Source organism: Marmota monax, unplaced genomic scaffold, assembly GCF_021218885.2.
Source record: "Marmota monax isolate L192 unplaced genomic scaffold, Marmota_monax_Labrador192_F-V1.1 WCK01_AAM20220418_F8-fsc00007, whole genome shotgun sequence".
Lineage (NCBI taxonomy): Eukaryota > Metazoa > Chordata > Mammalia > Rodentia > Sciuridae > Marmota > Marmota monax.
Window position 1 is genome coordinate 10,949,115 of NW_026692781.1, and position 16,933 is coordinate 10,966,047.

Below are 16,933 nucleotides of genomic sequence, written 5' to 3' on the forward strand. Positions count from 1 at the left end.
TGAACGTGGCAGATTTGTGGGGAATTTTCTTTTGCCTTTGACTCCTTTTAATATCTAGAAGGCTCCACAAAATTGGAATCTTGGTAAATTACTATAAACACTATTTATCTGACCCTGAATTAAAGAAGTACTTTTGAGCCAGAACTAGAGTTGGTTTAGGTTTTGTAATTTCAGATACATTATCAGGTTTAACACTAAATTTAAATGTTATAGGTTAGCTGACATTTCCCTTAATTAGCCTCAGCTACATTCCTATAGAAAAGCTAAAAATATGAATACTTACATTTCTTTCTGCAGGCGTCTAATTACATTATTATCTGAAATAATACCTCCCTAATGATTCTTTGAACAATACTGCCTATGTTTTCTTCCTCCGTGCAGACTTTTCATAAATAACATAGTCTACATCAAAACAAACAGTACATTCAGCAAGTGTTGTGATACTGAGAAAGGCAAGTTAGAGAAAACAAATGAACCAAACCTCTGTATTCTTAACAAGCTTCTAGACTCCTTTAATGCAGAACTCACAATAGATGTGTATATTGTTCATTGGAACATTTTAATATTTCTTTCATACAATGTCATCCATCAGACATCCAAAGAAGGCAAATTACTCACAGGAAAGAAGCACAGAAATATTGAGCTACATACCATGGCATCACAAGGGTAAAATATGCAATGCATAATATAAATATGACTACTAATAACTAATAAAGGAAATGCACTTGCTAGGTTAATGGTCATATTACAAACAGACCTTTCTGTTTAAGGCCAAAGGAAAAAAGACCTATCAATTCTGAGCTATCTTCCTTATTTAAAACAAAATAAAACAACACTTCTAGTAAATCCCTCTAGACAATTTAAATCCTACATAAGATATACCAGAATTAAAGAGCATTACATGGACTTTTAGGATGGCACAACTACAGAATTATTATCCATTGCATTATAGAAAATATATTTCCTCTTGTCTAGAGTTGGTCCCTTGTCCTTGCGGGAGTCAGTATTTAACTTATTCCAACAGTTTAGTGAGGCTTGATGTGTTGTCTTTTCTTTACTGAAGGATCCTGCTCAGAGAATTACATTGCACCAAGTGACATGCATGGCTCTTTATTACAAGCTTCTTTATTTTTCAAAGTTCCATTGCTTCTTCATTCATTTACTCATTTCTTTAAGAACTTCTTGAGTTCACTTCAAGAAAAAAAAGAAAGAAAGAAATCCTTATACGTGCTTCATGCCATGGACCCATGGGCATAAATAACAAGATGTGAATTCAAATACACATCCTTTTCCCATTTGTTTCCATTCTCAGTGCCAACTTTGGCTCAATAAACAATAACCTTCAGCTTAGTATGAAGGAAGCATTTAGTACATAATGCACAGAGTGGTGCCCGTCCAAGAATGAGACTCCTCAGAATGGCTACAGGCAAGAATGAAAGGGAAGCTCCTGAGATTAGGATACGAAAAGAGGGTAGTTTCAGATTCACCTAAAGTGACAGCAGCAATGGTAAGTCAGGGAAAACTTCAAGCACGATTTTGCTGATCATGATCCATGAATAAGATATTCATGAAATGAGAAGCTGAAATGGTTATAGAATTGAACAAGAACGGAGATGGCCTGATTCATTTCTTATCACATGTGATCCTCAACTTGTGTTAACAATACGGAAGAATTAATCCTTTCCTCATTGCTCAAAAGCATGTCTCAAGGATTAAAGAATTCAAGGTGGCAAAGGATCAAATTGCTTTTCATCTAGGACTCTTTTTAACCAGTGAGGTATCATACAGCACACTGGAAGAGCTTATTTATCGAATCCCCAATTGAATTGGCCTCAGAGAGTTAATACAACATCCATGGTGACAAATTTACTCACCACAAATGAATTGCATCAGTTCCATTATTTGTAAAGCACTTTCCCATCTGGGAAGAAAGTTGTAGTATAAATCCCATTCTTTTCAGGATCTTGGCTAGGGAAGTTCTGAAGAAATTGGATTAACCTTTTATGAGCTGAGAAAGTCAGTTTATTTTTCTTCTATTAATTTGCTAAGTGTACACAATGAATATATGACAGGTGGTAGAGGACAAACACTAGGGGAAAGGAGGGTCTTTTGTTCCACTTAGTCCTCTGGAGGCTTGTGGTTTTACAAGATTTGGGGTTGACTTTGGCTCAAAAGAGTAGCCCAGAGTTAACAACTTAGAAGAATCATTTAATTGAGACTTACATTCAGATCCAAACATCATCTCAAAATTTTAGTTGATTTATCGTGTTCTCACAGTTCCAAAACCTTAGCTTTCTTACTCCTAAGCATTTCCACAGTATTATATAATTTCAGGTTTAGATAAGTGAGAGCCCAATGATCTAGCTTCAAGCCATAAGATAGCTATTGTTCAGTTTGACTCTGGTCAAACTAATTTCACCTCTCCGAGCCTCTGTGGCATACTCTGTAAAATGGGAATAAGAAGAGTAGGTCATCTGAGGGTTTTGGTAAGATCAAAAGGTTGATGCATATCCTAGCTCCTAGCACATGTAAACCCTCACCAAGTGTTTGATTTCATGGCTGAATGGGACTCTTCACATGTGTGAAACAAAGTTTCTGCTTGGCTAGAAATGGTGTCTAAGTGGTCTGGGAGAGTCCAATAAATATAAGTTCAACTACGTGACAGTGAACTTCAGTCAGTTTTGTTGAATCCTGCTGACACATTCAGCCTATTAATTCTGAATCTTGTTCTGTATACTAACTTGGACCCATTCTTCCATACATTCAGAGAGTACCAAGTTAAGGTACTCTCTTTGTGGGCAGCTCCTGTGCCAGGCCCTTGAAGAACAGAAGGGAGAGTCAGTCCTTATCTTTTAGAAAGGTGAAAACACAGGGAATTCTTCTTAAAACAATTCTTCTTAGTACATACAGATAAGCTGTTAATGAATTGATTATAATTTGATTGTTAGATAACATCTTACACTTATTGGGGACTTGGCACAGGCCAGGTACTATGCTAAGAGTGTTGCAAAAATTCTCTCATTTAATCTGCACAAAGATCCTAAAAGGCAGATGTTATTATTCTAAATTTTGGATGGGAATCTAACTTCACAGTCTGTACCTACACTACTATCCTAAAGTATCATACTAAAATAAAGTTGTTTGCTAGCTCATGTTTTAAAAATACCAGCTGCTCTGCTTCTCCAGTATAGTCTGTCCTCTTTGAAGACTTGATTCTTAAAATTTTTTTAAAAAATGGAGCATATTAGTTATACAGAATAGTGGATTTCATTGTACATGTATATAACATAATATGATTAATTTCACTTTCTAAAACCTCCTCTTCCTCTACATTAATGGTTTCCTTTGACTTTTCATGACAACATTCTTCTTTTTGTTCTCTCTCTAGCTTCTACATGTGAGAGAAAATATCTGATACTTGTTTTTCCAAGTTTGGTTTATTTTGCTTAATATTATGCTCTTCAGTTTTAACCATTTTCCTAAAAATGATATAATTTCATTCTTCTCTATAGCAGAATAATATTCCATTGTGTACATGCACCACATTTTCTTTGCCCACTCATTTGTTGACAGATGCCTAAGCTAATTCTGGAACTTGGCTATTGTGAATTGTACATGGGCACATGTGTATGTCTAAAGTATGCTGGCCTCAATTCTTTCAGATAAACACTGAGGAGCGGTATAGTTGGATCATATGAAATTTCTATTTTTAGTTTTTTGAGAAACCTACATACTGTTAATCCTTATCCTTTGTCATCATTACTGTATTGATTAAACTCTTGCAACCACATTTATTAGCCATCATAAGTCTTTGAATTTTCATTACCAGTTTCTAATTTATAGAGGTGGTATATATATATATATATATATATATATATATATATATATATATATAATTTAGATATCTTGCTTTACTGAAAGAATTGCAGGGTTCTCAGTGTGTAATCCAGGCAGGGAGGTCACTTCTATCCTCAATGTCCTGCTAAGGAAGTTGGGCCTTGTATTGTGTCACTCCACTGATGGGCAGGATCATGTATAGCTTGAATTCAGGTCTTTTGGTCCAAATAAATAATGAAATTATCATTAGTCTTTTAAAAATGGGAAAATGCATTTTCTGCAATTTAAGCATTTTTAGTTCATTTGGTCAACATCACTGATGGTCTCCCAAGTGCTAAGCATTGTCAAGGAGGCAAAAACAAATAGAACACAGTACCTGACCCCAAGAAACTTATTTGAAAGGGGAAATTAGCATTAACCAAAGGCTAAATAAATAAATATAATATTAATAATGATAACAATGGCTCTGAAGGAAGGATTGGCATTTTGGAGATTGAGGGAGTCTATGTAACTTGCAGCCTCTATCAAAGGAGGTGACTATCTTAGCAGGAAGAGAAATCATATCAAATAAATGTAAAACTGGTTTACTCTTCTGGTTATTGGGGAGGCATTAAAATATAATGTAATAAAACAAAACACTGTTGTCTACTTTAACTTTTCTACCAGTTGTTTTGTTTTCATGGATACATTATGAAATAATTCATGAACTCAAATGAAAAATTTCACTCTAAAAATTTCATACTAAATGAAAACATTTGAAATTCCTATTTTCAAATTTTTCATATTTAGCATTACACTTTAGCATTACATTTTAAAGCCATTCCACGTTGTTCAACGACTGCACTGAAAACAGCTCCAAGTAATGCACTCAGCAGTTTCCCTTTAAGAAAAGATTTCAGGCCTGTTTCTCAGATGGTCATTCAGTGATACAAACCTGTAGGACTGAGATAAATTGCTCCTGGAAACATTTTCCTCTTGGAAAATCACAGATGAGACTAAATGAGACATTTTATATATATAGTAGCAAACAGGCATAGGTACATTTCATTTTGAAAGTCCCATCTGTCTTACAACCCAAACAGCTTTTGACACTGCAGAATGATTGCAGCACTTCAGGACCCAGGGAGGAACTAGAGAGACAGGACAGGATGCCAAATAACTGGCTACATTTTTACCATGTGGGTATTTTTAAAAAGCAGACCTATAATTAAAAATGTAATTATGTCCTTTGATCTGCATGACCACTGTATTTTACAAAGTATAACCTGAATACCCCAGCCCTGCATTTAAGTATAACTGCAGCTTTTAACAACAAAAGAGAACCAGCAAAGCTTTTTTGCTAGGATTAGAATTTTAATTGATATCATTACAGCTAAAAGTTTGAACATGATGGGAATAATGACTCTGGTGTTTCTCAGCACCTTATTATTCATTTTACATCTTTATGTCAGCTATGTGCCCAAGTCCACAGAGTCTGTAATATTTAAATTAATAATGTAAATTTAACTATTGCCATTAAAGCAAAGAGCTAATTAGGTCCCTGCTTGCTGACTGGCAGTGTGATGCAATGACTAAAATGGTTTGCGCTGATAGCTAATGCTGCCAGGAAAATGTGAATTGAGTTCACTGGAGATTAAAAACCCTCCAAGATTCCAAAAGAGGGGGAAATAAAAAGTGTCTCATCCCATTTTTCTTAAGAAAAAAAAATTCATGAAGAGATGCAAATAGCTTATCAAGCAGCTGAGAGCAAGGTATCTGAGATGTTATGCAATTATTTTGGGCCTCTCACTCCAATGACTTTTCTTGCAAACAGGTGGAGATGCAGTTTTTCTCAGCCATTGGTTGGACTGTACACCTTCTTCCACATTTTCACATTCTAAGCCAGTGAGGCCAGGAACTGAACTTTACCTGTTTGTAAAGATTTTTTTTCACTTCTTTTCAATAAGTTAGCATTTAAAAAAAAATAAAGGTTAAATGGCATCCTTATTTATCATTATTCTCATTTCAGTAAAACAAACCCAAAGTAGCAGAAATGGAGAAAAGAGGCAAAATAAAGCTTATTTCAAATTCGAAAAAGGAGAGTCTGTTCTGGAGCTTTTTCAAACAGAAAAAATAGTGCAGAAAGGCATTAAAGGCCTAAGTACACACCTCCATTTAATAGAGGAAAGGCTGATGATTGTCAGAAACAAAACCAGGGCTTTCTTATACTTGGTTTCCTCCTGAAATGAGTGTTGGCTTGCTGGCTACTACAGACTGTGTGAGCCAAGCTCCTTCTAGAACATGGGGCAGCCCAGCCTCTCTCCTCTCTCTAGACTCTGACACAAGAAGTGGGCTGTTTGAATGTCTCATGGGGGAATCCAGGCCCATCAGGTGGTCCTGTTTGAAAGGTACATGGGACAATAATTGGATGTAAAACAGAAAAGGGGGAATTGGTTCAACATGCTGTTTAAAAATAAGTTTGAATTTAATAAAAGGTGAACATTATGTTCATTCAAGGAGAGTTTCATACATCATATGAGACGACTCCATTTTTAAAAGCAATGCTCTTACTCTAAGGAAACAGATTATTTAATTGGATTGCTATGACCTAACAGCATAAAATATTTGCTTCATTGAATTTCATCAAATGACAGTCCATATATCTGTGCTAATGAGTCCATTTGTTAAGAGTATTTTCTCATAGCAAATTTACCCATGTTCTTCCATTTTCTCAAAGCTTCTCTTTCTCAGGCTTCCCTTTTCAACAGTGTTATAAGATTCTCCAAGGATAAGCTGTTCTTATTGCCCGTCACTGTAGAAGCCTTTCCTGTGAGGAATGGTGAAGCATTATACCAGAAGCATTATTTGCCCTTATCTCTGGCTCAGCAAGGAACTGCTGCACCCAAGTGACACAATAGTGGTCTTAGTTACTAAAATGCTCTATGCTGGCTAAAGGTGTTGGTCTTATTACCTTTCTGCAACTTATCTTCATGGCAGCAATAGTTTCTGTTTCAGGCCAAAATTTACTTTAAAAAAATGGATTATTTAGATTGCTAGAGGTAATGTTGCATGGTGGTTTGTAAAAATAACACCTGCAGAAATTGTTATATTGGGAGGTTATGACGGTTTCACGCATGATATCATCTAATCCTCAGGACAATCTTATGACAGTTTTGAAGTTAAACAGATCAGTTGCATTGCTTTGGAAGTTAGTTTCCTTATAAAACAAAGTGATCATCCCTCTTGGCTTTCTTATGAGGATAAAATGAAATTATATATGTAAATTAACAAACAGCCTTCAATAAACAGTGCTTATTCTACTCATTTATCAGAAAGTGTGAGGTTGTCCTTCCTGTGCTACCTGGTAGCTATAGTCAAAGCGCCATTTATTTGTTTTTCCCATGGCTAAGCCAAATTGACTGGTTATTTTGCATGTATCCTCTTTTGTAAGGAGGCTGTATTAGAAAGGCTATTGCATTTGTTTGTTCTTTCAAATCTTTCTTCCTTTTAAAATTACTGTGGAATGCTTCAGAAAGTTCTCAGTAGATCCTCAGTATTAAGTTATTAATATTCCATTGACTGGCTATATCTATACCAACTAACCACAGCTCTATGGGTAGATGTTTATATTGCCAATATTGGGGTATCTTAAAATAGTATTGTGGTTAATATATTTATATTCACTTTTTCCTACATTCTGAATGTTTTCCTCAGGACAATTTCCAGAAATGAGATAGATGACTGAGTTGGAAAAATGTATTTTTATGGGTCTTGATCATATATTGCCAGATTGTTTTTCAATTTACAATGCATTGTATGAACACAGTTTCATCAAACTTTAGCCCAAGAATGAATTCTTTTTTTCTTACAGAAAATCTTTAACTCAAAATATTTGCTAAAAGATAACACTACATTGAATGATGTAAATATCTATTGGAAAATAAAATAATGAAATATGTCCCCCAAATCCCAACCATCCTTAGATGCTGATAGACAAGAAAAAATTACCATGTTGGACACAGGACCTATAGATTGGAGTGAAGAAATATATATTATATATATATATATATATATATATATATATATATATATATATATATATATATATATATATCTCAAACCATAGGAACCACAAGAAAACAAGAACTTCTTACTGGGGTCTTCCTGTAGTAGCTTGTTCTGTGCTCGGATTGTTTTTTTATCAATGTTTACTAAGCTTTCATTTTACAGCTGAGAAAACTTACCAGCATCTGGACGTGTGCATATGAAAACAAATTTTCCAAGGGGAAGGAATGGTTATGATAAGAGGATTTACCTTTGAGACTCTGGTGTCACAAAAGCAGTTGGGAATATTAAATGTGTCTTAGTACAACAAGCGTCTTGGAAGTCTTCCCACTGATTTTCTTTTGGGGATCCTGGGAAGAGCTGGGGTGCTTATTTTGACTCAGTGGTGAGGTGTTATCCTGAGACTGTATGAAGAAGGGAAGAAAAGGGAAATTAAGGGGGAAAGAGTGAAAGCCAGTTTCAGGAGTATGACTATGAGGTAGAGTAAGCAGAGCTCTTAGTCTCTGTATTGCAAAATGGAACCTTAGCGCTATCCTATTAAAAGACTCTATTGGGAAGTCCCTGAAGCTCTCAGGATAAAGCCCAAGCTTCTTATTTGTGTGCAAAGCCTTCAGAATTCTGCTCTTCCTTGGGTGGGCACTACCTGACCCTCCTTAAATACACTGGGTCTTACTGATCCATTTTCACTCTAGGATTATTTAACTCTTGCTTTGAGGGCTCTGTACCTGAGGACTCCTCTGCTTTTAGGGACTTTCTCCTTTTTCAACCCTGTGTTGGCTCCTAATATGCCACCTCTTCCAGGACACATTCTCTACCACAAAATACCCAGTCATGTTCCTCTTTTATGGTCCCCTTTGAATGCCTTTGTACATTTTCTTATCAAAATACTTCTCCCATGGATTGAAATTCTCTTTCCCTTACTAGTTTCCTCTCTAGGCGCAAGCTGGCTAGAGAGTAGGGGCTGCGTCCTACTCCGTTTTCCATCTCTAGTTCTTAGAATAGTGCTTCACGCAGAGAAGGTCCTTCATAAATGTTTATTATTGTGGAAGTCCTGACCCTGGCTGCTTCCTTAGATGTAATGCACTAACAATGAATGCACTAAATGTACAGAGATTAGTATCCCATATATTTGTTTCACTAAATTGCAGGCTGCCTGAATACCAGTGCCACCCTGCTACTTGTGCTGTCTCTCTATCTCCTCTCTCTTTAAGTGTATGCTCTCTCTCTCTCTCTCTCTCTCTCTCTCTCTCTCTCTCTCTCTCTCACACACACACACACACACACAAACACTTGGTTATTCAGCTACATTTTTGAACTAAAATCTTGCCTATAATACTACTTATGCTCAGAAGTATTCTTTTTTTAAAAAAAATGTTTTTAGTTGTACATGGACACAATACCTTTATTTTACTTATTTATTTTTATGTGGTGCTGAGGATCAAACCCAGTGCCTCACATGTGCAAGGCAAGTGCTCTACCACTGAGCTACAACCCCAAGCCTCAGAAGTATTCTTTACACATCCACTCTGCATTAATCCAGAAAGCATGACTTCTAACATAACCTTGGTAAGCAATTGGCATAAACTCAAAAATAACCAATAATGTTCTATCCTCCTTCTATCCTAAGTAGCTGAATTTGGGCACATAAACCCACTGAGAGGTTCCTTAGAACCACCTGGTTGATTGGCAAGAAGGTAAAAGGATATGATTTTATTGTAGTTGGTTCCCAAACTCAGTAAAGACCTGAAGAGATAAACCCAAAATAGATCAAAGATGCAGCCTATTATTTTGGGGATGGCTGTGGCTATTCCCAGAGCCATACAAATCATCAATGAAAAATGCAACATACTTTTACAGAATTAAAATGCTTGTTAGGCAAATGGATCAAGTTCAAAGAGTGGCTTTGTTTAGAGCCACCTGGTGACATTTTCTCAGTCCCTGGATAGAAAGCGGGAGCTACTGCTTACCATCTTACCTCCTGCCCTCTTAACCCATGGCTTGTTACATTAAGGTAGAGAAGTTTTATGTGTATAATTTGTGAAGTTCTCTTGAGCAGACAGTGCTATATAAATGTGCAATGCTGTTATTAATAATAAAGGTTGGCTAACCTAAGAATACTGTAGAATTAAAGTAATGAGATTCTATTTTTAGGCAGTCTTGCCAATAACATGCAAGTATGATAAGGCTGTGATTTAAAGCTCCCGTTAGCCTTCCACAGCTCTAAAGAGCACATTTTCTGGGCCGCCCGCACATAGTAGTCAGTGCACAGAGCTCTATTAAGGCTAATGGCAGCTTGGCTTGGAATCTGAGAATGGCCAGCTAAAAATAGGCCTCGGTCTTTCAGACATGGGAGGGTGTCTCACAGACAACCTGCTTTCACAGAATATAGATCGGCCTCTTCAGGCACCTTGCAAACCCGGATCACTATCTTTGAAATGATCCAAAAAAGCCTCTAGAATGTGCTTTGAAATTTTTATACATCTACAATTATGTGAAGATATAGGATGTGTTTGGGAGACTCTGTTATGTTGGTTTTCAGACAAGAAAAGATATTTCACAGAGGCCTGGGTTCAAAGTGATTCATAACTAGAAAAGGAGTCCCACTCCTCAGGAAAAAAAAAAATAATTAGCTCTTTCTCCACTAATGTTCAGGTCAATGCTTTGTCAATAACAGTAACTCTTCTTCACCAATTTAGTGCAGCCTATAAAGATCATTATGACTCATAATTACAGATGCAGATTTATGTCAAAATGCATATATAAATCTCCAGTGCTGGCAATGGGTCACCTCTTATCAGAAAGAAAGATTTGTGTAAGGAGACACTCTCCTTGATCCCTCTGGGTATTTCTCTCTTTCCATTTTGGGGGTAGAATTATAAAGGTTTGCTTTCAATGGCACAAATATGACCCAGGGCACGTTACAGATTCACAGCTGGAGGGAGTAAGGAGCTGACTGGCTGTGGTGGTGGGTGATGGGGGAAGGGTGATAGAGTAGTGGAAATACGCTTTCCAGGGTTATTGTTATCTGGCTAAATGAAGAGCACTTTTTAAATACTTGCCGGCTGGACACTGCCAATCAGGGCAAAGAGGATTATCTGAACAGAGGGAGATGGGTTTTAAAATGACTGAGGATTGTCAAGGCTAAAGTCTACTGCTTGATTCTGGACACAGGGCAGTTTGTACTGATGCGTTATCAAATTCTGTGCCACCTTAAGTGAGCAAATGAGATGTCAGTTTGGCCTTGCCAAGCACTTTGAATTTTGATGCATTTCCTACTAGGAAATATGAATTTTTGAAACATCAATGGGCCTCTGGAGAACAAACCTGCCTGACAGTAGGGGAGCAGGATTTTCCAGCATCTGTGGAGAATGTACCCACCCTCTACATGTGCTCATGAAACTGCTGAAAAAATTGCTGGCTCTTCTATTTATTAACTGCCTCAGTACTGGATTTGCAAGATTACTAGAAGAATGTCCAGAAATCCCACCTTTTTTTTCCTGCTTATATATCTCCACAATATATGTCTAGAAAAGACAATAGATATTTAATATGGCAGTTATTGGACAGTGTTAATAATGATGAATAGAAAATTAAACATTCACCCTATGGCCAAAAATTTCCACTTTTGGAAATATACCCAAAAGGAGCAAGTGCATATGTCTACAAGTGCACTTGTACAAGGACATTCATCACGGTTTTATTCATGACAGCCCAATCCTGGAGACAACCCAGCTGTCCATCAACAGGCAAATTGATAAACTGTCATATGTCTATGCATTCAGCAAGATAAATCAACTACTGATGCCCACATAACATAGATGAATCTTAAAAAATGTTACATTAAGTGAAAGAAGTCAGACACAAAAGAGTCTATACTGTGGGAATCCATTTATATGAATTTCAAGGACAGGTAAAACTAATCCATGAAAACAAATCAGAATACTAGCTACTTCCATGGGACAGAGGGTTATTGACTAGAAAGGTACACAAGGGAACTGTGGGCGATGAAAATGTTTTATATCCTAATCTGGGCAGTGGTTAACATGGTCTATACATATGTAAAAAATTCATTGGGCTGTACTCTTAAGATTTGTGCATTTTACTGTTTGTAAATTATAGCTCAATAAATATAAGCTTAAAAAGCTATGTGAAAAAAATACATGGAGAAAATTCATTTTATATGAGCAATCATGAGCAGACAAAGAAAAGATCATGTAGATATTCTAAAGAGTAAATGAAAATGGATAAATGAAAAAATATGAATCTTTCACCTCTTCTCACTTTTATCACAAGACATGAAAATGCTGGGATTCAGGTAACTGAAATCATTACCGGATATTCTTAGGAATTCACTGAGAATTCTTCATAGGTTTATTTTCAGAATGTTCCTCTTAAATTAGGAAATGCTTCATTTACAATTTTTCCTTAGAAGAGGGTGTTATTTATATATAAACAGACAGGAAGTAGAAATTTTCAGTTGATTCATTACTTGTCTAAACGAGATCAATTAGTTAATGATACTGTTGTCCTTCACCATACTTATTTCAAAAATATATTTCATCTTCTTGAATATTTAGATTAATTAAGGTAAGAAACTATGGTGTTTTTAATGACAAAAAAAATGATATTAAGTATACATTTCCCATTTTTCCTATGAAACACTTCGGTCTTTTTGCATTTGTCTCATGCCGAAGACTTTCAAGTAAATTTTCAAAAGAGATCTTCGTAGGGTACTTGCTGCCCCGTGTCACCAATGAAACAAGGAATCTTATTTTTCAAGAATTATCACGAAAGAACTTCCACATGCATCTGCTACTCATTATTCAGTTGACATTTCCATTCTGGAATTCTAAGGATTTTCTGAAATTGTTAGTGGCGTTTATAAAATGCTTGCTAAATTTCAAAATGGGTCCTAGAGATCACCAACTCCTTCCTCTTCATTTAAGATGAGGAAACCGAGATCAAGGAAGGTTAAGTGATTTGCCTGGGCTTGGCTTCTCTGGCCAACTTCTTGTGTAGAATCTGGATGCCTTCCTTGAACTCCATGACATCGGTAGGTTTTATGATCAAAGGGTGATTGTTGCTGCATCGTTTGTGAGCACGTGCACATTTTGCAGAATGGGGAGTCCAGATAATGATTCTCTATGGGACCCAAAATAGGGCCCAGTCATGGATTCCGTTCTCAATCTCTGATTTCCCCACAGTGCAGCCCCTTTAGGGTCAACCTGTGTATAAGGCACCTAGAACTCCAGGAACCAGGACAAGGGACAAAATGTGGCTTGGGACCTGCATTGACTGTGTTCACATCTCCTTTCTCTACTTACCAGCTCTGTGTAGCTGACTTTCTTGCACTCCAAATGTCAGGTTCCTCATCTAGAAAGTGGGGAATAAAAATATGACCTCACTTAGGGTGTTTTTTTTTTTTCGTTTAAATTATCTGACATAAATCAGCTTTCCATTTTGGAATTTTAAAAAAGAAAATTATACTCTATCTTTTTGTGGGTTTCTACTTATACTTCCTTGTATACAGTTCACTGAATGGAATGCCCTCCTCTTTCTGTCATATCCTCTGTCAAATCTGCTCTCAACTCCAGCTCCCTCCCTCATGAACCATATTGTCCTCTACTCAGCCCACATCTGCCAGATTTTCCATTGCATGCATAGCTCCAAGCACACATTTCAGCACCTATTCTTTTGGTCTTATAATATCCTTCAATTATTTTATATGATGTAAGCTCTCAGCAGGCAAGGACTGCATACAGGATTTCTTTTGTATCTTTAACAGAATCTGGTATAGCAATGGGGCATGGAGCAAATGTTTGAAAGTCATTGTAAAAAAAAGAATGAAAAGAGAGCAATTTCAAAATATTAAACATTGACCCGAATGATGGCTGGTGAACCACTTCAATGGTGATATTCTATAATATCGTATTTTAAGGTATATTTTACAGAGCAAAGAGCACAATTGTCTCCCACCCTCCTCACAAACAAACAAGAAGCAAGAAAAAAAAATAAAATAAAAATCCTTGTCTGGAGTGGAGTTGTGATTTTCACTATGATCCTAATTCTGAAAACCGGGTGTTTCCTTTCAGTTTTCTTGGAGTACGTGCAATGTAGCATCAAGACCAAAATCCTGCTTTGAATTTATGTGTCAGATAAGGACCCAAAGCCAAGAAGAAACTATGAAAATTATCTTCAAGTAACAGAGCCATCAAGACATACATTTCCACAATAAAACCCATTATTTTTGTAGAATTAAAATTCACTAATAAAAATACAATGTTTACATTCATGGTATTGATTTTATATATAGTTAGATTAGAAATACACACACATTAGAAAATAGAGATTGCTTTGTCAAAAGCTTTTAAGAAAGAATTCTTAAGTCTTGGGCTTTTATGCTAAAACTGTATTTTAGCTTCTCTTTTTGGTCTTAGGATTCCCTGGCATCCATGTCACAAAAGATCTTTCTCAGGTAGAGTTAAGAATGTAGAATTCTTTGCCCGGCATGGAGGTGCACACCCATAATCCCAGCTGTTTGGGAGGCTGAGGAAGGAGGAACACACATTTGAGGCCAGCCTGGGCAACTTAGCAAGAGCCTGTCTTAAAATGAAATTTCAAAAAAAGGGCTGGGAATATAGCTTAGTGGTGAAGTGTCCCTGGGTTCAATCCCCAGACTCAAAAAAAAAAAGAATGTAGAACTGTGTTGGGACATGGCCATTTCCACTATAACTTTAACCTTCTCAAGGCCTTGGTCCAATTTTGTGATTTATTTAAACAATAAGTATTTTTCCCAGTTGATGTGAGTTTATTGTTCACCTTAGGCATCTGAATTTTAATTTTTGCATAATTCCTAGGTAGTGCCAAATATCCTTAGTGACAGAAGAAACAAAGCCCTTACTGGGACACCACTCTGTAGAAAGCCTTGCTAACCCATTTGTTCATTTAGGGTGCCAATATTTGGCTGCAATTATGTTAGAAAAAGGTGTGCACACTTACATAGCTGTGTAACTATAATTTAAAGGGTACTTCTGGTGTTTTCCTATTATTAATTTTTAATTGATAAATAAAAATGGTATATATTTATGGTGTACAAATCGATGTTTTCAAAATACATACACATTGTGAAATGGCTCAGTTAAGATAACTAACATAAGTGTTACTTCACATACATGTTATTTTTTTGTGGTAAGAATACTTAAGATCCACTCTGTTAGCATTTTTCAAGTATACAAGTCAATATTATTAACTACGGTCACCATTTTGTAAATAGATCTCTTGAACTTATTCCTCCTTACTAAAATTCTATATCCTTTGGCTAACATTTCCCCAATCCCTTTCTGTCACCCTCAGGCCCCAATAACCACTATTCTACTTTCTGTTTTCATGAGTTGCACTTTTTTTTTTGAGTCCACATATAAGTGAGATCACTTTATTTTTATGTGCCTGGCTTATTTTGCTTAAAATAATGTCTTCTGGATTCTTCCATGTTGTCACAAATGACAGGATTTCCTTCTTTTAAATGCCATGTGTATATATAGCACATTTTTTTGTTCATTGATAGACATCTAGGTTCAATCCCCATCTTGGCTATTATGAACAATGCTGAAATAAACATGGGAGAGCAGATGTTTCTTTGACACATCAATTTGTTTCCTTTGAACATCTACCCAGAAATGGGATTGCAGGATCACATGGTAGTCCCATTTTGAATTTTCTGGTACTATCTTCAAATTTTTTATTTCTCCAACTACTCAACAACTATTGATGTCAGCTATGTACCACTATGGGATACAGCAAAGACCACCAACCCTGCCATCATGGAGCTCAACTGTAAGGTCTTTTTTTTTTTCTTTGAGCCTCTTGGACCTTTCCTTCTTTGCCTTAGTTCCCACCATAAGGTTTTTGACAATAGGAGCAGGTAGCTCTCTGCATGCCTATGGTCAGAATGGGTTTTAGTTTTAGCATTATTTGTTTTAGGCTATATTATATTTAGGCTATATACATGTCTCACCCTCAAAATGTAGCTAAAATATATATTGATTATTTTTTAGAATCTGATATCATTTCTCTCTTTAGAGCTGTCGTAGAAGATGAATCTTCTTAATAAAGTGTGTAATAGTAATTAACTTTTTTTGAGTGAATAAAATTGGAATTATTTCAATTTACCGTATATGCCCTAATGTCTGTGGAATTTGAACAATCAGTTAATGGATTTATAGGTTCATTAATGTTTTACAGAGGCTAGTTTTGTTCTTGGTAAATTGTCTTTTACTTTTTTCATGTTCCAAAATATAATTTATTTGTTTTGCCATTCAACCCAGTGATGTTTCTCTTTGCTATTGTAGAAAATGCTAATAGTAGTATATTTAGACTTAATATGTCACAGTAGGGACCTATATGTTCATATGCGAATGATGAATATAAAGCTCACAGCTAGGTTTTTGACTCTCAGCAAGGATGGTTAATAAATAAGTTTGTGGTTTAGTTTCAGACCTAAATTGGTAAGCAGAAGTAAGAATATCCTAAAGTGTTAATTATTATTTTAAGTAATGATGCTTGTTGAAGAATTGGGAAGGTGGTGTAGTGATCAAAATTAAGTGGAATTTCTCTGTTACAAAAGAAGCTATTCAGAATTGTTAATGATATGTTCATCCCTGTAGCCATGGTGATATTAGCAGGAAATGGAGAAATCTTTGCTAATAGACCAGTTTCAAAAAATAAGGAATGCACAAGCCCATTCCTGTTTTAAATGGCAGTTTTTCAAAGCACTACTTATGATTACCCTACACTATGCCACTCTAAAGAGGTTGTTCCTATCATACATATGCATTCCATGGCAAAGAGCTATGTAGGAACTTGATCTGAAGCAAAGAACAGTTGAGAAGTCATGAATTGCAATTGTGAATATAAGTTATGGATTGTAGCTAAAATTTAGCTCAGTTCATATTTATGAATCTTGAAGTGGATTTCAGAATGTATCTCTATATTCCATAGAGATGTTCCAAAGACTTTCTTTTATTTCTTGGAGTTCATAGCAAGATGAGTCCCT